Consider the following 5,630-nt stretch of genomic DNA (forward strand, 5'->3'; position numbering starts at 1 on the left):
AAGAGGACGACGATGAATTTTTCAAAGAGCCACCGCCGCCGCCGCTGCCGAGCCTATCGCCGGAAGAAGAGGAAGAGGACGACGATGACTTTTTCGAAGAACTCCAATTTTTTGTGAGTTCGCCAGAAGAAGAGGAATCAGATTCAACTGAGATGAAGTGGGACGAAGAGCCGAAAGAAGAAGAATCGGAGTCAACCGAGATAAAGTGGGACGAAGACGAGAAATTAACCAGAGAGGAGAGCGAAGAGTTACTATGGATATTGGGAGATTTCCATGGTGTTCAAAAGAAAGGAGAAGAAGAACCGATGGTCAGTTTGGAGGAGACAAAATCTACAAAGACGATTGAAAAAGTTTATTTATCGGGAAAAAGATTGGATATTTTCGCTAAAGTAGCCTTTGGAATTTCGATGGATCAGCATGAACAATGTATTAAAAAGCTCGGTCGTTCATCGTGTTTTTCGGAGTCAATCGTGAAGCAAGTCAATGAAGTCAAACATAGGTGGAAACGCAAAGGAGAGGGATCAAATTGACTCGAACCTTGAGGACAAGGTTCATTTCAAGAGGGGTGGTTTGATACGATATATATTTAATATATCGTATATTTATTCATTAGTTATTATTTAATTATTTAATATATATTATTTAAGTATTAATTTAGTTAGAGCCGTAGGTTTAATGATTATAGGATAGATATTAAGTATTTTATTAGTTTAGGTAATTATCTTTCCTAGTTAGATTAGGATTCTAGGGTTTTATTCTCTTTAAATAGTCGTACTGTGCTAGGGTTTTAGAATGCAGAGAGAAATATTATAGAATAGATCTTACGTTACGTAGGAAATATTTATGATACACAAGAGATCGCATCAAGGAGATCTCATTCCTTGGCCACATTATTAGCCAAAGAAAGATATGAAGATGGTACGGGCTGTGACTGATTGGCCCGCTCCTTCGAAAGTGGCTGAGTTGCGTTCGTTTTTGGGTTTGGCAAACTACTATCGAAGGTTTATCAAAGGGTATTCAAAGATCGTGAATCCTTTGACGGATCTTTTGAAGAAGGATCAGAAGTGGGAATGAACTTCAGATTGTGATGGTTCGTTTGAAAAATTGAAGGGTATCTTCGGAACCAGTGCTGAAGTTGCTAGAGTTCGACAAGCCGTTTGAGTTGCAAACGGATGCTTCTGACCGTGCTATTGTGGGTGTGTTGGTGCAAGACAAGCATCCCGTTGCCTTTGAAAGTAGAAAGCTGAAATATGCTAAGATGCGGTACAGTAGTCATGAGAAGGAAATGACGGCAGTGGTGCGTTGTTTGGATGCTTGGAAGCATTACTTGTTGGGTACGAAGTTTATGGTTGTCACCGACAATGTGGCAAACACATACTTCAAGACTCAAAAGCAATTGTCGCCGAAACAAGCAAGATGGCAAGAATTGTTGGGTGAATTTGATTTCGAGTGGGTACATCGACCGGGAAAGCATAACTGTTGGGAGCTAAATACCTAACACGCAAGTGCACGTATCGCAAACAAGTAGTAAAAGTGGACTCGTGAGAGTCGGATGTCGATCCCACAGGGAATACGTAAATTATCTAATCCTAAGTACCAAATTCTAACAACTATGATTTTTATCCAGCCTACGCAAGGTTGTCAATTTATTCAACTAAATAATTAAACTAATTATGAAAGCAAATAAACACGAGAAAATATCAATATAAAACGGACCTAGGATTTTATCTTCCCCCTATGCAAGAATTGCTCACCCAAAACCCCTCAATTATGAAATATATGATTCATGATTATTAACCCGAGACACAAATTTACTCATAACCCGCTGTCGCTTGTATTATGAGTCTATTATTCATAAACGGTTCACTATATGTCTATGCAAACAAATTATGAATAAAGCATTAACTAACAAGTCTCGTAAATGGCTACCTAAGGTGATATCTGTATGTCTACGATACCACATGCAATTGACACACTCATCCGGTGAAAACTACTCGAAGGTTCTTCAACTAACCGTCTAATTATCAAAATAGCTCTGTCGAGTCAATCCCAATAATCACATATAAAGCACATAAATTGATCAAGTTCATGCACTAACAATCATAACAAGTAGAAGAAATAATTATAAAATCATAATCTCATAATCTCAAGAAAACGGGTTCACCATCCCCACATAGGGTTCCAACAAAATCCTAGATTAAAAACTTAGCTACTCATGACGAAAAACATAATAAACGTAATAAAAGTCATAGATTAAGAAAAGATAGGTGAAAGAAGAATTATGATGAAGATTTGTCAATTCTCCGTCTTCGATTCTTCGTTCTCTCGCTCCTCTCGCTCCAAGATTGTGTCAAAAGTCTCCTGTGATTCGTGCTTGGTTTGGGCTTAAATAGTTGTCCCAACTTGGTAGATGATTCTAGGTTTCCTTGTGTGTTTAAAAGTCCAAAATTGCCTCCAACGTGATTTGGCACGGCCGCGCGAAAATCAGTGCAATTCTCGCACGGCCGCGCGAGAATCCCCGAACCTTCTGCCCAAATTCAGCATTTGGCACGGCCGTGCCAAAAATAGGCTAATTTTGGCACGGCCGTGCGGGCCTGTTTTCAGCCAATTTCAGCATTTTTTGATTATTTCACTTTTGGCCCATATTTTCTCCAAAATTGCAGTTTTGACCCCAAACTTTTCCAATACTTCAATTTGTACCTAGAATACAATAAATCAACTTTTTAAGCACCAATTATCGTAAATTCACACAAAAAGCTCAAATAAAAAGATACGACAAAGTGTAAAAATATACACTTAACACACCCCCAAACTTGATCTTTTGTTTGTCCTCAAGCAAAAACTAGGAACCTTCAAATCAACACTTTCAACAAATGCTTCTCTTCACATAGATTAATGGTCAATTTCATGTTTTCAGAACTTGCAATTATCATGACAATTCTCAAAAATTTACAAGCTCGTAATTCAAAGATACGTATTCACTCACCATTGCTAAAAACCACAAACCATGCTATCGCTTCAAGTATCCCATATTTGTAAATTAAAAATTGAGAAAATTTATACTTACATATTAATATTCAACTCCAAATACTCACCAAATTTCTTTACTCGGCTAGTATCAAATAATTGAGCTATTGGGATCATTGGGACTTTTTTGCTTTCAAATGTTGGGCTTTTTGGTTCAAGGTAGGAGATATGGGTATAGGTGGGTATGCTTCTTGAATTGAGATGATTACGCCAAATTTTGATAGATAGGCGTTTGAAACAATGAATTCACCTCTAAGGACTTTTAATAAACTCGATTCTTAAGAGTTCAAAAGTCTCCACTTTTGCTCTTAAGACAATGGATCGGGCTTTCAAAACAATTCAACAACTAATCCTTACCTCCCCTTCTAGTCTCTTCTTCTTCTTTTTCTTTCTCTTTTTTTATTATTATTTTTTTATTTTTTTATTTTTTTCTCTTTTTTTTTTTTTTTTTTTTTTTTTTTTTTTTTTTTTTTTCCGAAGAAGAAGAAGGACCTTATAAAAAATTTCGACCGAACTCCAAGGGTTAATTTTTAAAAAATCTCCACTTATTCTACCTTATACACATTGGCTAAAAGAAAGAACACCGTTTCTCCAAGGCTCAATCAAGGTTCGACTGATAAAAATTTAAAGGTAGGCTTGAAAGGCTCAAACGGTTCAAAGATGGCCCAAATCACTTCCCAAATTGCTCAACGATTTAATATTTCACTTTGTAAATTCATAAGATAAGTTCTAAAACCGAATAGCATATGATATAACATAAATTAACTCAAATTTTAAAACACAAAACTTTCAACCAAAGCAACGCATAATTCGAGATTCCTAACAATGACTCCTTCTTACGACACTTTGAATCAAAAGCTCACCAAAATTCGATCAAAATCAAGATAAAACAAGCAATTTCATCATTAAACATCGACCATCTTTCATCATCATGATTCATCGACGCATTTATCTCAAGCAATTTTTTTACTTTTTTTTTTTTATTTTTTATTTATTTATTTTTTTTTTCGAAAGCAATAACTAAACTAAAAAAAAAAATTCTAAGGCATGCAAACTAAAAATTAAAGCACATAAAACAAGTAATTTTCCACCCCCAAACTTAAAATTTACATTGCCCTCAATGTAATTAACACGAAGTTTAAGGATAGAATACACCTGACTTAGTCGAAGGTCCTTCCAAGGGATGCACTCTTTGATGTTCGTTTGCTCGACCTTTAACGTCCGATCCCTTAGTGTTTGATTTTCGACCTGAAAATTAAAACAAGATTAAATTATTAGTTTGCGCATGCACAAATACTAAGAAAAATAAAAACAAAGAAAAATAACGAAAATCGATAAATGCTCGGGTTGCCTCCCGAGGAGCGCTAAGTTTTAAGTCTTCAGCCAGACTTTCCTTCTTGAAATTGTTATGTCCAATCCAAAGCCTTGTAGATTGCGCATCCACCCATGAGCTCTATCACTTCAATTTCCACCAAGGCCTGGATAGCATTGCAATATGTTACGATACACCTTAGCTTGTAGTCTTTTTTTGTGGTAATCAATCGGTACGAAGCCAAGATAGGATGTTCATCGGCCGCTCCCTCAAATCGGTATACAAAAATCTCCAGTCTACGTATAACCTCCACCTCGAACACATTAGCTTTCTCATCGACCACTATTGATGTCTTCAAATCCACATTTAGATCAACGACATGGTCCACAACTAGAATATCTTCAATCATTACATCCATCTCCTTCTTCTCTTGTTCTGAGGTACCTTCGTGGTTTAGCTCGATTGCCTTCTCAGATTCATCATGTTCAAGTGTCTTCGTAATTTCTATTTCTCGCATATCGACACTATTTTCTGGACATGGAAATTGTTTCTCACCGCAGACTTCACCCAAATTTTCTTTGATATAACCATTGCCGATTTCGTCTGGAATATTTTCAAGCGACTCAGATTTTAATTTGAGTGTCATCTCTTCCAATTGTATCTCCATGTTTCGAAATGATGCTTGAGTGGACTTCATGAATTCGCCAATGATGGATACCAAATCAGGTTGGTCATCAGTGGTCTGCTGCTGCTGCATTGGATAATAATTTTGAAAATCATCAAATTGTGGCTCTCTATGTTGAAACTCGTTCAAATCTTGATCTTGAAAGCTTTGCTCGTATAAGTTGTGGGTGTAAGTGTTCCGATAACCTCCGTTGGTAATTTCGTCGAAATTCGTCGCTATTGGTGATACCCAACATTGACCGGAATAATGATTTCCACCACATGCTGAACAAAACGGAGGCATATCATAGGTGTTTTGGAGGTATTCGTCAGATGTAAGCCATTCATATCCCGTTTGAGGTGCCCGAACATTGTAACCAGACATGAAACAAAAACAACAAAAAATAAAAATTAAAAATAAAAATAAAAATAAAAATTAAATGGCTGAAGTAAGAAAAATTGCTCAAATTTGATATTAGAATAAATAGATAATTTAGCCGTATTCCCCGGCAACGGCGCCAAAAACTTGTTGGGAGCTAAATACCTAACACGCAAGTGCACGTATCGCAAACAAGTAGTAAAAGTGGACTCGTGAGAGTCGGATGTCGATCCCACAGGGAATACGTAA

This window comes from Erythranthe guttata, chromosome 6 (assembly GCF_056151865.1).
Source record: "Erythranthe guttata isolate IM_541 chromosome 6, IM_541, whole genome shotgun sequence".
Classification (NCBI taxonomy): domain Eukaryota; kingdom Viridiplantae; phylum Streptophyta; class Magnoliopsida; order Lamiales; family Phrymaceae; genus Erythranthe; species Erythranthe guttata.